Here is a 24,758-nt window from a genome sequence, read left to right on the forward strand (position 1 = left end):
CAGCGATAGAAGCAAAGGCATCTGGTTAGGTAGGGGTCTGTGCCAGGCATGAGAAAGTCAGGCAGAGGGCGCCACTCTAACTTCTATTCCCAAAGCAATTACAGATGGAGTTTAAAAATATGTCTTGAGAGGCACCTGGGGGGCTCAATCGGTTCTGCATCCGATTTCAGCTCAGGTAATGATCTCACAGTTCACGGGTTTAAGCTGTGTCGCTCTCAGTATGTACTGACAGCTCAGAGCCTAGAGCCTGCTTCGGATTCTGTGTCTCCCTCTCTCTCTCTGCCTCTCTCTCTCTCTCTCTCAGAAATAAAATAATACATTTTAGAAATGTGTCTTGAATTTGTAGGTGGTCTTCTCTCCCTCCTAGCACACAACCATTTCTTTGGGGCTGTCCTTGTTTCTACAACAGAACCAGAAGGCAAAAAGTGGACATGGAACCATAAGTATGTCAGAGAGCATTCTAAAATCTCCAGAGAACTTAGACAACATCCTCTTCCTCAAAAAAGCACAAACAGACACGCCATGTCATTTTTGGGAAGGAAACTGAGGCTGAAGGTTGAGGTAACTTTTCCACATCTGCATGGTGCTTTAGTGGCTGAGCTATGACCATTTTCCGTGAGAGGTTCAGTGCAGTACCCACTCTCCTGGTGCCCTCTCTCATTTAACATCAATAAATCACAGATTCAAAGGAGAAACTAGAAGTGAGACTGGAAAACCCCAAGCAATAAAAACAATTACCAAGAGTAGGGCAGAAAAACCAAGAAGTAGGCCATGCAAAGGCTTATGAGACCAACCAGCTTGGTCAGCTGGGCTAGGGGTTTATCTCTGGAGCCTGTGGTGGAGCCCACTGTTCACTAGCAGAGAAGTCAGGAGTGGGAAGGAAAGAAGGGCTCAACCAGAAACAAGTAGGAGACCCCTGGGATGGCCGCGACCCATGTGCAACCCCTTCCGAAGGCAGGCCCCGCCCTGCCTCCTCACCCATAAAGAAGGAGGTGTGCTGTATGAGCCACATACCTGGGGATCCAGAGTGACCTGGCCACCTGTCAAGGGTATAATGCACCATGAACCTAGCAGTGTAGGGGGAGACAGTTTAGACAGCCAGTTCACCATAAGGGGGACCAGGATAATACAGTGCCCACTGTCTAATGGCTTATGGGGCATACACTGCTGTGTAGTGGGGAATGTGAAGACCAGCCTACAATACACACTGAAGGCTTCAAAGGCAATGCCAAGACTAGGCCAACGGTTTTTGTAGCTCACACCAGTGGTCCAGGCTCCTCATCAAAAGGCTAAGGATTCATGTGACCTGGTAATGTGTGGCAAAATGGAGGTCATGTACGTTAAGAAGAATCAAGTCAGTGTAAAGGTTTTAGTGTTGACACAGTGAAATGGGGTCCATCAGATCAGCCAATGCACACAAAGGAAGAACAAAAACTCTAGGGTAGGCCCCAGAGTCCCAGAACCTCTGTGAAACGTCTGAAGTACTGGCATGGCCCCAGGGGCCAGGGCCCAGGCATCCGGGATACTCTTAAGATTTTCCAAGGCAATGTGGTGACTACTTTGTAAGGGCTTTTGTGACTGGAACCCACAATCCAAGCCCCTTTCCGAGGGCTGAGTCACCAGTGTGACCCCAGAGATGAGGAAGACACAGGGAAAATGTGGGGTTGGCAGATAACTGACTCATTGAGTTGACAGATAAAACACAGAATGCCACATTCGAATTCCAGATAAACAACAAATAAGGACCTGGAACGTGCTTATAATAAGATACTATTTGTTCTGTATTTGAAATTCAAATGTAACTGGGAATCTTGCATTTTTATTTCCTAATCTGGCAAGCTGAGGTCCAGCAGTCAACAAACTCTAAGAGCCAGAGCAATATAGAGATGTCTTTCATCACTGTGGGGCTGGCACCAAAGGGCAAGATCCCTGGCCAGGGTGGACTTCCTAATGTGGCCACAGTGATGTGCAAGAAGTTTCACAATGATAAGAGTGACGCAGGCCTGCCTGTGTGAGGTACATATAATTTTACATTGTCTAGTAACTACACCTTTAAAAAGTAAAAGGAATAAGGTGAAATTAATCGTAACATATTTTATTTAGCCCAATATATCCCAAATACTGTCCTTTCAACATGTGATCAAGATAACAATATCAGTGAGATATTTTACATCTCTTTTAGGACTAAGACTCTGAAATCTGGTGTGTAAATTAACAGCCCTTTTCAACTTGAATCCTTCAAGGGTGCTCAATAGCCATTTATACTGCAGTGAAGCTCTAATGGCTTGTCGAGGGGGGGGGGCTGGCTGCAGCCATCCGGGTCCCTTGCCAAGAGTCCAAGGCATTGGTGTGGTTCCAGTGATGTCAGGGAGGTGGGGTGAGTGGGGGGTCGGGCAACCAAGCACCTCTAAGAAGAACCAAGGCAATGTGGGGACCACTTTCTTAGGACTACTGGGCTTTTACTGGAGGCTAGTCCACTGCTAAGGTGGAGGCTTTGGGGTAACCCTGGGGATATAGTGGATAAAGTAGTCAGTCCACTCTAAAAAGAGCCAATGCAAGACTGTGATTTGCATCTTAGTGGTTTGGAGGTTGGCATGATGGGCCCAGGCCACCTGCCAAGGTCTGAAACAGGGGAGTGGGGAAAGGGGGCTGGGCAGCCTAGTGGTACCATGTGACAAAAGCCGGATGATGCCATAACTCTTCTCTGGCAACTTTTCTGATGCCTCTTCTCTGATGACTCCATAAATAAGATCCCAGGGCCCTGGAGCTGAGGCCCTGCTGTGTCACAGTGATGCAGGGAGCAGTGTGGGAAAAAACCAGGCCACCGTGGTGAGCTCTGGAGTGGGCGCCAGAGGTATGAGCTCCCCAGCCAAGGGTCTCAGGCACCGATAGTGTCCATGTGATGTGAGGAAAGGGAGCAGATGACAGTCAGTCCCCTTGAGTAAGTAAATCCAAGGTGATGTGAGCTGGCAGGTCTCCCTTTCCCTCTCTGCCCAGTGACACCCAGAATGCTGCCCACCAGAACCGTCAGCCCCTCCTGCTTGGACCTGTGCTTCCCTTCTTGAGAATGTCTCCAGCTGACTCCAGCTGGTGGCAGCTGGGCACGAGGTGTGCCCACTCCCAGATGGCCTGCCCCAGGCAGACAAGGCAGGGTGAGGTAGCAATTTCCCCTGCTTTGTAAGTTCCTGTATAATTTCCTCAATTTTGCTTCTGGAAGCCTAAAACATTTGCCAATCCCTGATCTAGGTACTGACTTGCAGGGGTTGTCCAAAGGTCAAGGTCCCTGCCAGGGATCTGAGGTCCCAGAGTGGCTCCTGTGATATGGGGGAAAGGGACCAGGCAGCCAACATGTTAAGGAAAGCCAAGGCAGCATGCACCTGCCCTGTAAATGCTTCCCAGAGTTGGAACTGGAAGCTGTGTTTCCTGCCAAGATTTGAGGCACCAGAGATGGGGGACGGGGCGTGGCCTCAGCCCCAGGTGACAGTGCAGTTCCTGATGATCTGCCACTGAAGGGCGACTGAGGATTTTTCACAGGAGCAGCCTCCCTCCCCTGTTTGTTGCCAAAACATTGAGTGGGGTAGGGCGGGCAGAACTATTTCAGCTCCTACTTGGGGCATCCTTAGGTCAAAGGTCTGTTGTAAAATATGGATCTGTAACAGACTTATGCCAACCGTAGTTACACAGGTGTGGGACCTATACCATGTTAGTCTGCAAAGTCAGTGAGTGACAGATGACAAAGTGGCCCCTACTTTTGTGACATAGTTCCAAGATGGAAGGAAGCTGCAGATATATGTTTTGAACCCAAGTTGGCTGGAAGGAAGGGGCTCTTTTTCTTGGAGACAGAGGGAGGGTGGAGGGGAGTACAGAGTCCTTAAAGTTGGAGAACTGGGAAGTCAAGATTATTAACTGGGAAACTTAAAAAGGCATTAAGTTGCCAACCGTGGAGAGGTTGGAGGTGATTTGATATTAGCTCTGATGGCAGAGTTGGCTTTGCAGCTCTGGATGGAGGGCAGGCTGACTAGGGGAGATTCTGGGCTTGAAGACAATTGAAGCAGGGATGGGCAAAGAAGAGTGAGGAATAGGTTAGTAAGCCGGCTCTAAGTGCCCAAAGCAAATTTGTAGCTCAGTATAATGACTGCAGCCTCATGCAGAGGGTTTAAAGGAATCAGACACCAGCAGCAAGATGGGGGTCTTCAGGCTGAAAGGGGAATGCTCAGAAAATATCAGGTATTGGGATTTCTAGCTAGGAAGGCATCCAGAAGATTGATGGCTCTCTTTGACCAGGGGTCAAGTTTGGCAAATCCGGGGCCAAACCCCTAAAAAGGTGAGAGAATTACTATATTGTCAAAAGTGAAGTGGCCCAATGGAGATGGGTTATTGGTGCAAGAAGAATAAGGGCTTCCTGAAGCTGGAAGAGGATTCTGGAAAGGGCCAAGTTGTGATGAGGGTAGCTCAGAGCTCAAGAGTGGCTCAGTGTCAAACTGAGATTGTGTGGAAGGAGAGGGCAGTGGGTCAGAAGAGGAGCTTAAGGTTTGCCATCTCGGAGGTGTGGAAGGCATCTGTCAAGGTCAGAGTCATGGCTTCACCTGTGGCAGCAGGGAAGACAGCTGCAGAAGATACTGAACAGATCATCAACAGGATATTGAAGCAACTGTGCACATCCCCTGACAGGATGGAGAGGCCACAGGACAGGTTCTATAGACCTTTTGCAAAATGAGAGCATCTTTCAAGGGGCATACGTGGTTGGGGACAAATTGTGCATGACAAGCTTGGCAATGAGGGCTCTGGAGTGGGGTTTGGACTCACAGGATCAGATGGAGTAATTTTCTGTTCTCCCTGTGGTGAAGACAGAGGTGGGAATAGAAAGACCGGGGAGCTTTCAGTTATCTGAGGCAATGAAAGGTGTGATCCAGAAAAGTCTCAGTGGGCAGGGGAGTGTGCCATTCCAAAGTCAAAAGCGTTCACGGGAGTGCAGGAGTCCTTTGGCTTAGTGTTCACTATTCAAATTCACTCTCTTACCTTTGACCTTGATCAGAGAGGCAGCCTGGTTCCCGTGATGGAAAACAGAGTAGAAGGGTTATGGACGCATCTATTGTCGCTGAGTAAACATGACTGAGCCAGAAGTCCAAGAGGAGGAATGAATTACACCATTTGGATATAATTCTTGAATTATTGCAAATCTGGTCTGTCTACAAGTAAAATGTCCTGTGTTTCAAGTGGCTGCAGATAAATTTGCCTCTGTGCGCTTGAGCTTTTTTGGAACTCTAGAGGCACCATACCTCATGCTTCAAACAACTATGAAATTCTCACATCTGATGACCACATGTACCCCTTCCCTTTTTTTAACCATGAACTTTTTTGAGTACAGCATCTGCTGTCTGTGTAAGACCTATTTAACATTGGAGTTCCCCCTGTTCTATTCTGGTTTGTTCTTTCTTCAATACAGAAACTTGCAGTCTCTAAGAATCTACCAGTGGTTGTCATATAGGCTCAATCCAAGTTTATGTGTGATTTATTGTTCACGTTTATAGGGTTTGTTTTGGGGTGACCAGGTGGCTCAATTGGTTAAGCATCCAATTTCAGCTTAGGTCATGATCTCATGGTTCATGAGTTCAGTTAGGCTCTCTGCTGTCAGCGCAGAGTCTGCTTTGGATCTTCTGTCTCCCTCTCTCTCTGCCCTTCCCCCATTCTCTGTCTCAAAAATAAATGAATAAATAAATAAATAAATAAATAAATAAATAAATAAACATTAACACCCCCCAAAAAAGACAGAATTAAATGTATGTGTATATATATATATATATATATATTTTTTTTTTTTTTTTTAAAGATTTGTTTTGATTCAAGCTCCCAGAGCTGACATGAGTTCTTTCTGTGAGTAAAAACTTCCTACTCAAATAGCTCACTGGCTGTCTCACATGCATCTGTATGAGGGCGTGTGGGTGCTGAATTTGCATCTTACAAGTCACTAGAAGAGGCTCCTAAGGTGTTCTTGCTTCAAAGCTTCCTATACTCTATCTGGTTTTCCTTTCTGGGTTAAATCACAGAATAGTCTGGCTATCGCTAAATGAGGAGTAAATCTCCCACAGCGTCATGTTTATTCAAGGACTGATCTACCCTGGTTATCGGTTAGCAAAGCACCTTTTCTTTGATCGTGGAAGTTTTTCCCCAATCTAGATTAATATGTCCACTTCCTTTGTGTCTCAAATATTTAACTGCAGCTATGTCAAGATAACAATTCATTGAGTTTTGGAATGGGCAGCCAAGTTATCAAAGATAGTCTATGTGCTTCAAAGCCATAATCTTAAAAGTGGCTGTGCCATTGAGGCAGACAATGTGATCATGTAATGACTGGGCTAATGACTGACGGACAGCCTAGGAGGAGGTCTCAGGTCAGGCGGTATCTGAACAGTCTAAAGTATTATCTCAGGTGAGAGATCTGACACACAGGCTAAGCAGCCTGGCTGATGATGCATTTAAGCTCCAAGCAAACCCTGATGTATACATCTATTTCTTTTTTAAAAAATTTTTTAATGTTTGTTTTTGAGAGAGAGAGACAGAGACAAAGTGCAAGTGTGGGGGTGGGGAGGGACAGAGAGAGGGAGACACAGAATCCTAAACAGGTTCCAGGCTCCGAGCTGTCAGCACAGATCCCGATGCAGGGCTCAAACTCATGAATTGCATGATCATGACCTGAGCCAAAGTCAGACGTTTAACCACCTGAGCCACCTGGGAGCTCCTTCATACATCTATTTCTTATAACTATACACACCAGTAAATGACCTACAGACACATCAAATACAGTAAAACCTTGGATTGTGAGTAACTTGTTCTGCGAGTGTTCTGCAAGACAAGCAAACATTTCTAATAAATTTTAACTTGGTAAACAAGCCACATCTTGCAACACGAGTAGTGTGTGACACTGAATGTCACGTGATCATAACTGAGCCAATAGTTATTGGAATTTGCTTTGATATATGAGTGCTTCGGATTACAAGCATGTTTCCAGAATGAATTATGATCACAAACCAAGGTTTTACTGTATAATGGTTAAGTAAACAGTATAGAGAGAAATTGCATTAACATATAGGTGCCTTTTAGTCAAGGTCTGGTCAGGAAAAGACAGCACCAGTTTATTAGCAGAAAGAACTGAGCTTAAGGAATTGGCCGGCAGATACCGGAGAGCAGGAAAGGCAAAGGGGGTGTACCACAATGGCACCCTTTGGGCTGGGGAATGTTATTGGGGTTACTAGAAGCTCAGACGGGGTGCCGGTCCCTCTGCAGCTCTGAGCAGGGACTGCTGCCCGTTGGCTGCTGGTACTTGATCACTTGGATGAGGACTTGGACATCTGAAGAAAGGGCACCGGCTGTCTGGGCTGGTGGCTCTGAGAGAGTGTGGTGAGGCTAGTTCTGACAGTACAGAAAGACCTGGAACCAACTACCACTGGCTGGGGTGAACACAGTTACTGGGATCACAGTCCAAAGAACCAGACTCTAATTAGGAGACAAGCTCTAGCTTTCCAGTCTCCCTCGAGTGCCCCCTAGTGGCAGAGCCTAGGAAAGAGCCAGCGGCAAAGGAGAAAGGTGATTTGCAGGGTCCCAGACCCGCATCACACAGCCAAACAGGAAGTGTGGTCAAGAGGTGAGAGACAAGGGCTTAGCAACCCAAGCAAGATGCACGCATCTGTGCACCATCTGCATGCGGAGGAGGGAAGTGAAGCGGGAAATCAGGTTACTTAAATTCACAATGATCCTAGGAGCTTTCTTAAATCGAGGGATCGAATTTGTTCTGCCCACCTACTGTTCCCAAGTCAGATTTTTTTAATTATTCTTCCAACCGTATACCAAAAAGTCTTACTACAAACTGATGTCAGAAATTTTCTGAGCCCTAAATCAATATAGTAAAATAACCATTCTGGGCACAGAGACAGAATTATCAGACTGAGTTCATTCGAACCTTCTACACAAAGCCTCACCCGGCTGTTGTGGATAGGTAGTTATACATTTGGAAATGACAACTAGCAAGAACCAGGTGCTGACAGGAGGCTAAATTGCCCTTTAGAATTATCTTTTCTGCCACCTCCCAGTACTTTACCACTTACCTAAAAGAAGGCAAAATAATAGGTTCCTTTGTTTCCAGTACCTATAATGTGCATTTCCAGGTTTGTTTGGGAGTACAGCTGTGAAATCTTTCAGCACTGACATAATTCCCTTCCTATCCGATTGTGAAGGGTTCTTTGAGCAATGTAATTGTTCCCCACTGCAATTCTTACAGCAGTGTGCCAGCATGCCAATCACTTATTCTTCTTCCAGTTCTGATTGTTCCCCGCTGTGTTAACACCCAGAATGAGTACTTCCAGCTGTTGAAAGATGTCAGCATATTTATATGAACTGCTTCATGGCTCCTAGGGAAATTTCCTGAAGCAAAGACCGCCAGGTTCCTGATTCTGTGGAGATATGACTGGGCTTGCATTTAATTTTCTCTGGGGTCAGTAATAGTATTAAGTATTTCAAATGGCACACGTGAGCACATAGTGTCATTTTTGTCTTAACTGGGCTTTGGTCATATTCCTTGCTAACAGTAGAGTGTACGTATTCAAAATCTTTTCTGGAAATGAGAAACTTTGTCTTATGATTGGTTCCACTAAGAGCTCTGAAGAGATTATTCTATTGAAATGCTTCTGGCCGACACAAATTCACCAAACTTTTTTTTCTGATATTTCAAATTTCTCTTTGTATTGAGTTTACATGCCTGCTTCTCTACAGCTTCTCAAGTTTCCCATAATCTGAGTGTAACACTTTTTTTTTCCCTTCACTGACTATGTCTCTTCAAAACCCTTGACTAGAGTTGTTAACACCCCTGTTCTGAATTGAATTCTGTCCCCCAAAAAGGTATGCTGGAGTATCAACCCCTGGTACCTGTGAATGTGACCTTATTCGAATATTGGTCTTTGTAGATTTAATTAAGATGTATCTTAAGATGAAGTCATCCTGGAGTAGGGTGGGCCCTTAATTCAATATGACTGGTGTCCCTATAAGAAGGAAAGGAGACAGAGGGAAGAAGGCTGTGTGAAATTAGAAGCAGTGGTTCGCCATAAGCTAAGGAATGTTAGGAACTTCTGGGCACCAGAAAAGGCAAGGAAGGCCCCTCCTCCTGAAGAGGCTTCGTAGAAGACACAGCCCTGTGAATGCTCTGTCTTTGGACTTTGGGCCTCCAGAACTGTGAGAGAGTACATTTCTGCTGTGTTAAACCACCCAGTTTGTGGTCCTTTCATACAGCAGCCCCAGGAAACCGATGCACCTTCCTAGTCTACTAAATAGAATTCGAGTAATCGGGTTTTTTTGTTTCAACATCCCTGTGTCTATTTTCCTCTAAGCTAGTGCCTTCAGTGCAAGTGGCATCTGCCCTATCCTCGCTTTGGTTAGACACAGGGACAGAGGATTCTTAAATACATTCTTGGAAGAACACTCCCGGGCTGATAGCTGGTGGCCCCATCTTTGTATACAATGGCTAACAATCATGGGGCATCAAGGGAGCTGGTCAGCATCAGATTTTTCTTCCCTGGAGGTGCACTGGGGAAGCATACATAACCACTTAGTCGGTCACCACTGTTACTAAAGAGAAAAGCCCAGAAACCGATTTGGGGACACTCTCCCCACCCCCAGCATCTTCACCCAATCCAATGAACTTGTTTCCCATTGCCTTTAGAGTTGTAATCTTGGATCACAGTTCTGCACAAGGCTGCTTCTCCCTAACCAACAGCGCTATTGTGTTGCCATAGCATACCTCTCTGTGACAAGTGCCGAAGGTTTCAGCTCTTCAGAGCACAACCCCCAGGCCTGATCCCTCTGATGTGTGTGGCCCTTAATTTCTCCTCACTGGGACTACCCTGGCCATCCATCCCACTTTCTCACCAGATAATCCTTTACCCTTGTACCTGTATTAGCAGTGCTATGTTAGAATGTCAAAATGCTGAAAGTATCTGTAATTTCAAAGTTGAGTCATACTAAAGGTAGTCACTGAAATGTAATGTCCACTTCAGCACTCTTTTTTAGAGTAAGAGGGGATGTCAAAAATAGTTAAATTTCTGTAACTTTTTGAAATATATATTGACCAATGTTGACTTCTATTAAATTGGTGGGCCTAAAATTGTTCTACTGAAACTTGTTAAAATGACGTCTTTTCTAAAAAAAAAAAACAAACCCATTTACATGAAAGCAGAATAAAAACTTTATATTGACAATTGAAAGTTGAAAAATAACAAAGAGAATAATTGTTTGTTATATATTCACAGCTGTTAACCAGTTTCTTAACTGTTATCTGTCTCTGTATTTTTCAGGAAAAAAATGTATTTATTTCAATATGATATTATTTCCAATATTTAGCCTGCAATCAAAGTCGTATATTATGATAACGAACTTGGAATGGATAGCTCAATTGACTCCTCTGCTGGTCATCATAGTTTTAATTGTGAAAATAAACTCTCTAGAGGTGCTGAAATATTGGGGAAGATTAGAGCGCATCTGCTAAATGCTGGAATTTTATTTTTTGAAATTAAAATGCATAATATCACCCACAAATATTTTCAAATATGTTTTGTTTTATCTCTAATGCTTACCTGTCTTCAACAAATATTTTTCTGAGACAAATTGATTAAATAAATTATCTCTGAAGCTTTCAAATATTTCACTAAATTTAAATGCTTCAAAACTGTAGGCCTTCACATAGGCCTATGTTTCTAACATAGACAGTAAATGTATCCATATAAAAACAGGAGTTGCAGGACGCTAGGTGGCTCAGTTGGCTGAGTGTCCAAATCTTGATTTCGGCTCACGGTTCATGAGATCAAGCCCCACCTCAGGCTCTGGGCTGACAGTGCAGAGCCTGTTTGGGATTCTCTCTCTCTCTCTTCTCTCTGCCCTTCCCCTGATCATTCTCTCTCTCTCTCTCTCTCTCTGTCTCTCTCTCTCTCTCTCAAAATAAATAAATAAATAAATAAATAAATATTTTTTGAAGATAAAATAAAAACAGGAGTTGCATCCAGTGATTCTTCAAACAAGTCAACATATTTGCAAACACAATTATAGAACTTTCAAATTAAATCTTGACAAAGAAATAAAAGACATGTACATTGGAATAGAAATGATAAGACCATCCTTATCTGCAAGTGACATGAGTCCACATAGACAATCCAAAGACATTTTTTATACCTTGAATAAGTGGGTTCAGTAAGGTTGCAGAGTATAAGGGGGAACACACAAAAATCAATAGCATTTTTTATTTATAAACAATAAGCATGTGAAAACCAAACTTGAAAACACAGTACCATTTATAATCTCTCCAAAGAAAATGAGATACCTCAGTATAAATCCAACAAAACAGGTAAAGGATCTGTATGCTGAAAATTACAAAATGCTGATGATGGAAATCACAGAAGACCCAAGTAAATGGAGAGAGATCCCATATTTGTGCACTGGAAGACTCAACATAGTAAAGATGTCAATTCTCTCCAAAGTGATCTATCTATAGGTTTAATACAATTCTTATCAAATTCTCAGCAAGATGTTTTGTAGATACACACAAGCTTATCCTAAAATTTATATGGAAAGGAAAGGACCTAGGATAGCTAAAACAATTTTGAAAAAAAAAATGAAACAAACAAACAAAATAATAAAGTGGGAAGAATCACTCCACCTGTGAAGTCTGGCTACACAGATACAGTAATCAAGATTCTGTAGTATTAGTGGATAGCAAGACACAGACCAGTGATACAAAATAGAGAACCCAGAAATGGATCTACACAAATGTGCCTGATTGATTTTTGACCAAAGTGTGAAGGTAATCCAGTAGAGGAAAAATGGTCTTTTCAACACATGATGTTGGAGCACGTGGTATACATAAACAAAAATAAAACTAACTTTGGTTTAAATTTCACACCTTTTACAAAAATTAACTCAAAATGTACCATGACTTTCAACGTAAAACATGAAACCATAAAACTTTTAGAAAATAAAAAAAACACAGAATGGCTTTGAGACCTGAGGGAGACAAAGAGTTCTCAGACTTGACACTAAAAGCATAATCTATAAAGGGAAAAATTTATTAATTGGACCTCAAAAGTATTGAAAACATTTTTTCTGCCTTTATAGAAAATGAAAAGGTAAGAAACGGGGTGGGGGAAAATACTTGCAAACCACATATTCAACAAAGTTTTTGTAGGAAGAATATATAAATAACTCTCAGTACCCAACAGTAGAAGAAAAATATCACTCCAATTAGTAAATGGACAAAATACATGGACAGATATTTCATTGAAGGTGATACATGGATGGTAAACACATGAAAAGATATGCACCCTCATTAGCCATTAGATGTGTGCTAGTTAAAACCACAATAGGTTATTACTACAAACCTGTCAGAATGATTAAAATTAAAAACAGTGACACCACCATGTGCTGGTTGGGATGAAGAGAAACTAGGTTTTCATACATTGCTGCCAGGAATGCAAAATGGTACAACTACTCTGGAACTGAGTCTGGCAATTTCTTTTGAAAGGAAATATGCAGTTACCGTATGACCCAGTCATTGTATGCTAGGGAATTTATCTTTTAGGAAAATAAAAATTATGTTCATACAAAAACCTGTTCACAAATGTTCATAGCAGCTTTATTTAAATTCACCAAACCCTGGAAACAACCCAGGTGTCCTTCAATGGGTAAAAAGTTAAACAAATTGCAATACATATAGGACTACTACCCAGTAATAAAAAGGAGCTAACTACTGATACACACAAGAGGGGAATTATACTGAGTGAGAAAAGCCAATTTCAAAAGATTACACATTGTAAAATGGTTACATAACATTCTAGAATATTCTTGAAATCACAAAATTATAATGCTTGCCGGGGATTAGGAATGGGGGTGACAGAACAGGTGTGACTATAAAGGAGTGGCACTAGCCAGCCTCCTGGTGAGGCAATAGGTTTGCATCTTGATTATGGTGGTGGTTCCATGAACTATGGTTCACTGAACTATGTGATACAGTTGCATAAAACTAGACAGACACGCAAATGAACAGATGTAAAACTGCAGAAATCGGAGTACTGTTCTTCATACCAAGGATGATTTCCTGGTTTTGATATTGTGCTATAGGTATTTAACATGTTGCCATTGAGGGACAATGGCTGGCAGATGCACAGAACATCACTGTGTGTGTTTATTGCAACTTTCTCTGAATCTATAGTTATTTTCAAATAAAAGGGATGAAGAAATGGAATCTTGTGCACTGAACTCTCATTCCCTCTAGCAATATATGAGCAATTCAATTTCTCCACATCTTCATCAGTATTTGGTGTTGTCACTATTTTTTTTTTATTGTAGCCATGCTGATAGGTTCATTTCTTCTCTTACTTTTGTAAGGATGAATTTCAATTTCATCCTGTGTACAAGCTTTATTTTAAATCATTGTGGGTTTTTTCTTTCTTTTTTTTTTTTTTTTTTTTTGCTAAAACTTGAAGTGTTCTGGCCCTTTGTTGAATATGTTCACTAAAGTTTCCTAACTGATTTTTTCAAATAACTGAAATGTGGAAAATTTGATTACAAGTTTTCAATACCACTCCAGGACAGGTAGGTTGATCCACAAAGTATTTTTTCAAAGGTTCAAACATTTTTAAAAGCCAGTTCACACACAGGGCAGTGAAAGGAAAGGTATACTGCCATGCTGAAATGTTTTATTGTATGCAACAAAATCTTCATTACAGATTTTAATAGTTAACTTTGGCTGAGTGACTATAAATTGAAATTTCTGAAAATCACAATGTCTGTGTCAATTTGCAGGATGTCATGTCTTGTTTGGGCCCCTGGTGTACCCAAAGCCTGATGGAGAGAGATCAGGTTTTACTTCTGGATCCCACAAATCAGTGGTTGTTTCTAAATCCACGCCGATACCAAAGGCCACTGGGATGACTTCAGCATTTGTCATTAAAGAAGCAGATAGGCACATTATCTGACAAAACTTTCCCAAGAGGCCAACCTTCAGAAAACGTCAGTGCATTCAACTAAAGAGCCAAGTTGACTGGTGAAAAATCCTGCATTAAAAAAAAATTTTTTTTAATGTTTACTCAATTTTAACAGACAGAGACAGAGCATGAGTGGGGGAGGGGTAGAAAGAGAGGAAGACACAGAATCTGAAGCAGGCTTCAGGCTCTGAGCTGTCAGTGCAAAGCCTGACATGGGGCTTGAACCCATGAACTGTGAGATCGTGACCTGAGCAGAAGTTGGACACCCACCCAACTGAGCCACCCAGACGCCCCCCAAATCCTGCATTTTGTGTGCTTACAAATACAATGACTCAAGGGAAGGGAAATGACCTAGTGTCTGTCATCACCTTTATATACTGTTGATAAAATTGGAACATTTGAATATTTGGAACATTGCCTGCCTGGTTAACTGAATATGGCAGCCATGCTCACTTCCCCTCAATCTCATTAGTGAGGTTGATGAGGGAACATGATGTATTCATGAGGCTGACGCAAAGTGCACCTTTCCAACTAAGAAGGTTAAATTTGCCACAGAAACTGCCCCAGCCCAGGCAGCCAAACATATGCAAAAAGAACTTTGTATTCTCTCCCTCCCCACTGGAACCTGACAGGATCAACATTCAGTGTCACCAGCCTCCACCGAGATGACTATGAAGCAGCTAAGGACTCTTCTGGGAGGGAATTGGAGGAATTTTAAGGTGTCTATCAATGGAGAACAGCTTGATGCAGTTCTAACCTTGATACTAGTGAGGTTGGAAGAACCATCCTTATCATTTGAAAGATGATGGACATCAACTAGCAGTCATGGAACCCACATAAAACTACCTTCTGAAAACCCCAGACCACCTGAGAAGGGAACGGTATGTGGGACTGTTGGAGGATGTTTTTTCTTATAGTTAAAAAAAAAAGCAGGTTAAAAACTCCAGGTCGGTTCAGCTATGATGCTGGTGGGGAAGTCCCTGCTATCAAAATTCACAACTGAAAAAAAAAAAAACAGGGTACTTAAGTAGATGCAAAGAAGAATGGGTAAATTATACAAAAGTCCCCTCACTTAGTTCTCAAGAACTTCAAGGATGAAGAATTAGCTCATGCAATATTGAAGCCAAGGTCATGGAATAACTTTGGCTGCAATAGTCTGTACTGTGCTAACAAGATCATAATACAGCTTCATAATTAGTATCTCTTCCATGAATAAATATTTGTCTGCCCTTTTCACGTTAGTCCAGAGTTAGGCAGTGCTTGGTACCACCAGTAAATAGCCCTGTTGGAAACATGCCATTACTCTCTGAATCAGCAGCAAGCTCTATAATTTCTCTTTTAAGCCTGCCCTGGAACCACCCCCCACCCATATGAGATGGTTTAACAAGACTCCAGTGAGCACTAATGCAGAAATTGACATAGTCCAAGAAATGGCAGATTAATGAGGGTTTGATTCAACTACACACTTTCCACACCTAGAAGAAAACTCCCTTGGTTTAAGATCTATGAAGTTCAATGTAGACTAATTAGTGAATATGTTATTTTTAAGAAAAAGAGAGCATTTTCCCCAGACTGGTTTTCTCTGACCCTCTGCAAGTCAGGTACTCCACTTCTCTCCACCAGGACATTTGTCTTGCTGGGCCCAGATCCCTTGGCTGGGTTCCTGTTCCAAGTCAAGACCATTTCTGGCTTCAAGATTTACTTTCAGAAATGCTCTCTTTAATGCCAGCCAGTGTCTTCAATGATTCTTATTTCTGGTTAGTAGTCCTTTATTTCCTTTCTTTTAGCTATGATGGAGAGTCTAGAAATCTTCTTTCCCCCAAGGTGACTTCTTATGCTTTGGGTACAAGTTACCCTAGCCCAGTAAATTTCTTGAAAAACTTGAGCCTCAGCTAGAACCCATTTCCATTCTGGTGCATACCTGCCCAGGAGTCCTAAAACGGACAGACTCCCCTGCAAAAGTATCTTATTTGTGAAGTCTCACTAAGCCAGCACAAATTTCTTCTGTTAAATATCCACCTGAGTGCTTACACATTTTGTGTGTGTGTTCTGGATTCTAGTGCTATTGTTGTTAGCATTTTGGCTCAGGTTGGAAGGTTGGCCCCTGACCCATACTGCCCATGTTGGCATTTAGCTTAACATACTATTTCTATATTCCAGCCAGAGCTTCAAGCATCACTTTCTCCTACCTTGTCCAGTCTGCCTATAAGAGTCTAGATAGTTAAAGTTTCTGCGTGTGTGTTTGTATATGTATGTATAAATATCTAAGCTCTCTTGTGTTTCTATTCACTATTACCTATCTCCTCTATTCCTAGTATTTCCGTAGAAAGATTCCCAGGGACTTGTATGAGCCAGTGTCTGCTTTCAGTAGTCCATTAAAAAAAAAAAAAAAAAAAAAAAAGGAAATACCGAAGATCTCCTACATGGCTATATTAGTTGGAAAGAAACAGAAGCATAATTGATTAGAAGGCCTGATATGGCCACTTTGTTTATTTGGGGCAAATGGGGAAGAAGGGGCTCCTTCCCCCAAATCTGTAAGGGGTAATGGGTGTCTCCTATGAACCTAGTTCTTGGTCCTCTGTACCACATTCCTCATTTCTAATCCTTTTGCGGGGTTCCTTCTGGTTTTCCATCTAAAAACATTATCGACAGAGCTGCTGAACAGCACAGGGTTATGATAATGACGACATTAAGAAGGAAAGATAGTTATCATGGGATTGACCACAAGTAAAGCTTGAGCCTTGGGGAAGATAAATTATACCCTTTGAAATGGGTATTCTTAATCATTTTTGAAAAAGTATCCCAGGGCTGGGGGCGCCTGGGTGGCTCAGTCAGTTAAATGTCCAACTTCAGCTCAGGTCATGATCTCGCAGTTTAAGCCCCACATCAGTTTGTGCTGACAGCTTAGAGCCTGTTTTGGATTCTGTATCTCTCTCTCTCTCTCTCTCTCTCTCTCTCTCTTTCTCTCTCTCTCTCTGCCCTTCCCTCACTTGTACGCACGCTCTCTCGCTCTCTCTCTCAAAAATAAATAAACATTAAAAAAAAAAAAAGAAGGGAAAAGCATCCCAGGATGAATTATCATCTGGGATTTTCTTTAAAAAGATCCAGTAAGGGATAACAGAAACTTTCTACTTTTATGTATGATTAAGAGTTTCATAATAAAAATGTTTTAAATCTCCCCAGGAGATATCACCTGGAAGGAGTTTTGTTAAGTGGGTTTTGGATAATACAGGGACAGCCAACATCCCAGGAAGGAGAGTAGGACTTCTTCTCAGAGGAAAGTATTGATTTAACATGTAGATTTTGAACGACATGTTATAACCTTCTTGGCTATCGCCTGTATGCTCCAGAGGAGTATACTAATGACAGACATTGGGAAAATTGATATAAGAATACTACGATACTGTTGCATGTGCTTTGGGTTAGGTATATACTTGCTTATATATGCATGGGGTGTTTCTGGAAGGATTTCACTAAAAATTTGGTGATATTTGCTTCTAGACAGGGGAGCCAGGCATCTTGAAGAAAGAGATGGAGAAGTTTCATTAGTAAATAAATGAGACTTAAGTAACCAAACAAATAAAGAAAACTATGTTATCACTGGAGGATTAGAGTTGTCACTACCTCTGACACTTCCCCATGTGAAAGGGACCTGATCAGTCAGCAGATTCATCCCAGATTGTGCACCTAGCCCCATTGTTTAGCAGCTGAGTGAGCATCCAGACTCCACTGATGAATTAGTACATGGGGTCAGAGCTAAGATAACACCATCTAAACAGCTTATCCCCAGCCTTAGGACCATCAAGGGCACTATGGTTTTGCTTACATCCTTAAAATGCAGCAGGAATATGTCCACAGCACGTTAGAAAGTACAAGCTTATCAAAGCTTATAACCCGCCATCAGGCTTCTTAGAACAATGACTTATGGGTGATGTAGAAGATATACAAGCTGTACCAAATGGGCTCAGAACAAAGGTATCCCTGCAGTAATGGCACATACAAGGCTACAGCTTAGATGATGTCGCTCCTGAAATGAGGATGGCTACTGCACTTGTTTGCGGATTCACTAGTAAGCTATTGTTACACCTCAAAAATGTGAATTCTTCTGTAGTAGCTGGACATGTATGGCATCTGTTAGAGAGCTCATGATGTTACCACACAAAAACAACGTTTCTCTAAGAGGACAAGCAAGCACAGTTATTGCTAGTTGTTGCCACAACATCCTTGTTTCAGATGAAAACAGATGAACTGAAAGGCAGGAGTGTCTGCTTAAGATTTTTGGCCTTGAGACATGCATGTTGAAGTTCGTCATCCCAGATTTGGGAGTATTTTAAATACTGATATGTGGATAGAACATTTAGAACTGCAGCTGAGGTTGGATCAACTGTATACCGACTGAGCATTTGGGTTAAACAAACCCATTATCTTTTGCAAAATGAAATAACCGCGAGACGCATTTACCTTTTGAGAGGAGGGAGCTGGAATCCACTGCCTTTTGTGAATGAACTTTGAAAGGCGCCATAATTGAAGAAAATATAATGCAAATTTCCAGACATGCTTAAGATTCATGCTTATGTCTCTGCTGAAGCATTACTAAAAGTATTTAGGCTGTCAGATTGAATCAGAGAAGTAGAGTTAAGTTCTAGTTAGAATATCAACTTCAGTCCTTCCAGGTCGCTGTCCAAAGACTGGAGCTATATCCTGTATTCCCTCGTTCGATTTGGTCAGTTTTCAATTCTGCTCACTTCTCTGTGGACTATTCTTGAGGACATGAGGATTCTCAGATGTGTAACAAAATGTGCCACGATGCATTAAATTGTATGATGAAGTTTGTCATGGACGACCTCTAAACCAAAGCATTCTGGGCTGTTGAGAATCAGCAAAGACTGAAAGCCTGACATCAACACACACTTGACAAGGGAAGAAACTTGGCAGTATCTATCACAATGACAAACATACAAATGGAGTCCTGCTTCTGAGAATTTCCCCTAAAGATATATATGTTCCAAGGTGATGTATGTAAGAGGCAATTAATCACGGTATTGTTTATCATAGCAAAAATTTTAAAACAATGCCTTGTGTAGGGTACTGGTTAAATTGGGTACATCCATACAATGGAATACTATATAGTCATGAGTGGAGGAATTCCTTTAGGATCTTTGAAATGTTGAAGCTACGTTAAGTAAAAAAAAAAAAAAAAAATGTTAATACTCTGTTAGGGGGGCCTGGGAGGCATAGTCAGTTAAGCATCTGACTTTGGCTCAGGTTATGATCTCATGGCTCATGAGTTCGAGCCCCGTGTTGGGCTCTGTGCTGACAACTCAGAACCTGGAACCTGATTCAGATTCTGTGTCTCCCTCTCTCTCTCTCTGCCTCTCTGCTCTCTCTATCCCTCTCTCTCTCAAAAATAAGTGAACATTAAAAAAAATAGGTTATATATTTTCTTTCACTTTTCCACACTATGCAAAACATACTGGTGTTCATTTGTTTGTAATTTTTTAAAGTTTATTTATTTATTTTGAGAGAAAGAGAGAAAGACAGAGGGAGAGAGAGAATGCCAAGCAGGCTCTGCACTGGCAGCACAGAGCCCTATGCAGGGCCTGAAACTACAACCCCAGGATCAAGACTGGAGCTGAGATCAAGGGCCAGATGCTCAACCAACTGAGCCAGCAGGTGCCCCCAAAACATACTGTTAATGCTAGAGTCCTCTGGGGCAAAAAACCGAATGTCAGGAAGATATTTCCCTGGACGCTTTAAATTTTTCAGTCATGGGTTATCCATTCAAAATTTTTAATTTTTAACTATGAACATTTCATTCCAAAGGAAATATTTTAGGGGGCCTTTGGAATGACTGCAGACTAGTGCCCAATATATAGTCAGCATACTTTTTTATGGAATGATAACTTCCCGGATATGCAATTGAACAGGAACTTGGAATTTCTGCTGATAGCATTGTGGCTATTATAGCCTTTTTTTCCTACTCGAAAGTTAACAAAGGAATTGTAGAACTTTGGTTTTTAACTAACCACCCCCTCTGCCCCTCTGACTTTTGTGATTATTCAGAAGACTGCTGAGCAGTAAATGTTGGGTGTAGGAGAAGCGCTGTGTCCTTGGGCTCCCTAGGATTAAATGGGGGTGCCAGGAGCACTAAGCAATCGCCTGGGGCTATTTTACTTCTGCCCACCCAGCTCCAGGCTTTGTACTAAAAGCATTTTTCCTCTCAATTTTCTCTGCTCTCCATTGACTCTAAAACTACAAAAAAAAAAAAAAGAAAATGAAAAAGAAAAGAAAAAAGAAAGAAAGAAAGAAAGAAAGGAAAAAAGGAAAGAAAGAAAGGAAAAAAAAGAAAAGCTACATATTTTTGAGGCAAAAATCACTGAGCACAATTTTATCAGTTAGAAAGTCTTACTGATGAGTTATTTGGTGCTATTGAGTGAAATGATAGGAAGTAAATTTGGGAATAAGTGATTTTCATGATTTATCAAATGAAAGCTATATATAAACAAAACTCTTTAAAAATGGATAGCTCTTGGTTTAGCATTGTGCCATATTTCCTTAAGAAATAAATACGGGGGCACCTGGGTGGCTCAGTTAAGCATCTGACTTTGGCTCAGGTCATGCTCTCGCAGTTCGTGAGTTCAAGCCCCGCTTCAGGCTCTGTGCTGACAGCTCGGAGCCTGGAGCCTGCTTCAGATTCTGTGTCTCCCTCCCTCTCTGCCCCTCCCCCTTCACTGTCTGTCTGTCTCTCTCTCGAAAATACATAAACATTAAAAAAATATTTAAGAAATAAATACAGAGTGTTTGCTCTCTGGCAGGGACGGAAGAGGGGGCTGAAAAGGTCCACGCTTGCTCTAAGCCAGTGAAGCCTGCATATGCTAATGAACATGGTTCTTATGCTTAGGGCCCTGTCCTGCCTCCTTCACATGCATGGTTGAGACCAAATGAGCGTGGTATGTGTGAACGTTCCTCATAAACTCTAGAGTGTGTTTTATGTCGAAGTGCTGGTCCTTACACTGCTGAATTTGCCCAGGCTCAGGATTTTGAGGCCAAACATGTGCAGATAAGCTGAAAATGCTGTAAGAGAATTGATGCCTCATAGTTGTGATATTTGCAAGTCACATACTAGATGTTTCTGGAAAAACTCTTAAGATGCTGGTCTTTTAGCCCTATTCTTGGGAGTTGGAGTTTCCTTACTGAGCCTTGCAAATGCCTTGCTTCAGACTGGCTTCAGCTGCTTCGGGGCATCAGTACTTTGCAGGTTTTAAGTTTGGTTCTCCAGGCTCTGTGCAAGCCCATTCCCTGAGCTGCAAATCAAGTCTTAAGCTTCTCGTGAGGTGAGGAGGTGGAGAACTTGAATACTGGTCACTGAGATGAGTCTAACTTGTAATGAGGTTGCTGACGGGAGTCAATGTGCTGGACAAAAAGGACCAAGTCGTCCAGGGATACTTAGGCGTAGATGGTGATGGAACAGCCCAGTTTTAGCAGCCAATAAAGCCGATCGTACATGTGCCCCTCTTTCGCCTGCGAGGGAGCTCCGTGCTAGGCTCCGAGGGTTGGAGGAGGGCTGACCACAGGACTCCAGTGTGGAGACAAGCTTTGAGGTATAGCAGAAAAGAAAGCCCTAGACTGAATTAGGATATGAAAGACTTATCTTGGCATATAATTAGCTTGACTTTAAGAAGCGATTTTAGTAGAAATATACAACAAATGGCCCTTCCTCTTGGTCAAATGCAGCACAAGGAGAGAATCAGCTTCGGGGGAATAATGATTCCAAAGGTCAACCTTTGTGAGTCCACTACGAATTCCTTTTTCCCCCGTCCCCCTCCCCCCAAACCACTCAGGCATGGTCAGAATGCTTGCAGTAGTCGAGGGTGGTGGGGGGGAAATCTTTGTTTATACTGTCCCCAAAGCTCATAACAGTTTCCTCATGTGATCGGCCTTGGCCTTGGTCACTTACCCATTAACTATTAACTCTTGACTACCAGTTAACTATTAACTCTACCCCAGTGACTTAGTACACGTAGGAGGACTCACGTGCACTCATACCTGTGCAAACACTGCGTTACCCTGCATACATGTAAATGGTTCAAGGGTGGCTGTTAAGAATAAATGAGATTACCTTGCAGGAGCCTGCCACTTTCAGTATTCCATCCTTAGAGCAATTAGGGACCCGATAAGAAGATTGATTACAGAAGTAATTGGGTTTTGATCTGCACCTGGTGTTCCTGGTCTCTTGTCTGCCTCAGCCCCATCTCCGGTCTGTAGCTTTGACACTCACTTTGGGCTCCCGGTATCTGCTCTCCAGCCAGCAACATCGGCTTTTCTTCACCTTCCAAACACCCAGCTGAGACGCCAGACCTGACCATGTGAACTCTGGCTGGAGATCTGGAATGTCTCTAGGAGAAGGGCTTACGGATGCCACCTCATCCAGGCCTGATGCTACCAAGACATCTTTCTTCGCCACCACCTTTCTAGCCTCAACTTCCCAGATAGTAAAGCAGAGACCAAAGAGGGAAAGGAAAGACATTAACTTTGTGAGCTAAGGACAAAATGATGGCTTCATTGGTACCTTGGTGCAGAGTTCTAATTTATTAAGGGGAAGGAACAGCTGTGGATATTAAGACTTGAGAAAATGTTTTGTGGGACCTGACACTCTCTAGGACATTGAAGCAGCAATGGGGTGGAGACGGGAACCTGGCCAGAGGTACAGCAAGGCTTGGCATGATGCATCTGTTGGCTGAGATATGGACAAGGTGATTTTTAAGCCCTTTATTTTGAAATAATCATAGATAGGAAGTTGCAAAGAGGGTACAGAGTAACATGTACCCTTCCCCTGGTTTCCCCTAATGGTTACATCTTATAAAACATGGTGTCAAAACCAGGAAGCATATCAGTACAATGTGGGTGTAATTTTATGCCATTTTCTCATGTGTGTAGATTTGTGTCACCATCACCTTAGTCAAGATACAGAACTATCCCATTGCCACAAAGATGTCCCCCATGCTGCCCACTGATAGTCACACCCCCCTCACCATTACTGCATCCCTAACCCTTGGCAATCACAAACTTGTTCTCCATCTCTATAATTTTGTCATTCTGAAAATGTTATGCAAATGAAGTCATATAGTATATGACCTTTTAAGCTTAGCTTTTTATATATCGGTGAATTCTACTTGCCGATAAATTAAGAATTTGCATCTGTATTCATGAAGGATTCTGATCTCTAGTTTTCTTTTTTTGTACTGTCTTTGTCTGATATTATTATCAGGTAATATAGTCTTCTTAAATGAATTGAGAAGTGTTCCCTCCTTCTCTGTTTCCTGGAAGAGATTCTGTAGAGTTGATATTAAATCTTTAAATGTTTGGGGGCACCTCAGCATCTGGCTTTTGACTTTGGTTCAGGTCATGATTTCAGGGTAGTGAGATCGAGCCCTTGTCAGGCTCTGCACTAATTGTGGAGCCTGCTTGGGATTCTCTCTCCCCCCTCCCCCATCCTCTCTGCCCTTCTAACATTCTCTTTCTCCCTCTCTCTAAAAATAAATTATATATATATATATATATATTTATTTATTTATATATATATATAAATTATATACATATATATTTATATATGTGTGTATATATGTATATATATACATATATATACATAATTTATACATAATTTATATTTTCTTCACCTTCCAAACACCCAGCTGAGATGCCAGACCCAACCATGTGAACTCAACCATGTAATATATCTCTCTCTATATATATATCTAGATATATATCTAGATATAGATAGATATAGATATAGATATAGATATAGATATAGATATAGATATAGATACAGATATCTTTAAATGTCAAATAAAACTATCTGGACCTGGAGAGTTCTTTCTCAGGAGTTTTTAACTTACAAAATCTATTTCCTTTATGGCGACAGGGCTATTCAAATTATCTCTTTTAAATTGAGTAAGTTGTGGTAGTTTGTGCTCTGTAAGGAATTGGTCCATTTCACCTGAGTTGTTAAGTTTGCATGTGTGAGCTGTTCAAAGTATTCTCATATTAACCCCTGATGTCTGCAGGGTCTGCAGTGATATCTGCTGCTCCATTCTTGGTGCAGGTAACTTGAGTCTTCTTTTTCCCTTTGTTAGTGTTGCTAGAGGTTTGTCAATCGCATTAATCTTTACAAAAAAAAAAAAAAACCAGCTTTTTTATTGGTTTCCTCTGTTGATTTTCTGTTTCCAATTTCAAAGATTTTTTCTGTTCTTTTCTTTATTATTTCCTTCATCCTGCCTGTGATGATTTTGCTCTTTGTTTCCCTACGTTTTTTAAAGTGGGAGCTTAGGGGCGCCTGGGTGGCGCAGTCGGTTAAGCGTCCGACTTCAGCCAGGTCATGATCTCGCACTCCGTGAGTTCGAGCCCCGCGTCAGGCTCTGGGCTGATGGCTCGGAGCCTGGAGCCTGTTTCCGATTCTGTGTCTCCCTCTCTCTCTGCCCCTTCCCCCGTTCATGCTCTGTCTCTCTCTGTCCCAAAAATAAATTAAAAACGTTGAAAAAAAATAAAAATAAAAAATAAATAAATAAAGTGGGAGCTTAGATGATTGATTTAAGACTTTTCTTCTTTTATAAGGTAAAGTTTAAGTTCTATAAATTTCCTTTTCAGCACTGCTTGTGTGTGTGAGAGTGTGTGTGTGTGACTGTGTGTGAGTGTGTATACTGTATGTTCTTTTTTTCTTTTTGCCTTGAGACTTCTTCTTTT

General features: G+C 41.9%; 1 long non-coding RNA gene across 1 annotated transcript; it reads left to right on the top strand.

Annotated features, from left to right (window-relative positions):
* The first annotated feature begins 473 nt into the window (after window positions 1-473).
* LOC132666418 (uncharacterized) lies at window positions 474-10,579 on the top strand. The gene is made up of 3 exons (XR_009604657.3): window positions 474-561; window positions 1,840-2,016; window positions 10,341-10,579. It is a non-coding gene; the product is annotated as an uncharacterized LOC132666418 (long non-coding RNA).
* The last annotated feature ends 14,179 nt before the right edge of the window (window positions 10,580-24,758 follow it).

Source organism: Panthera onca, chromosome B2 (assembly GCF_046562875.1).
Source record: "Panthera onca isolate mPanOnc1 chromosome B2, mPanOnc1 haplotype 2, whole genome shotgun sequence".
In the NCBI taxonomy this organism is placed as follows: Eukaryota; Metazoa; Chordata; class Mammalia; order Carnivora; family Felidae; genus Panthera; species Panthera onca.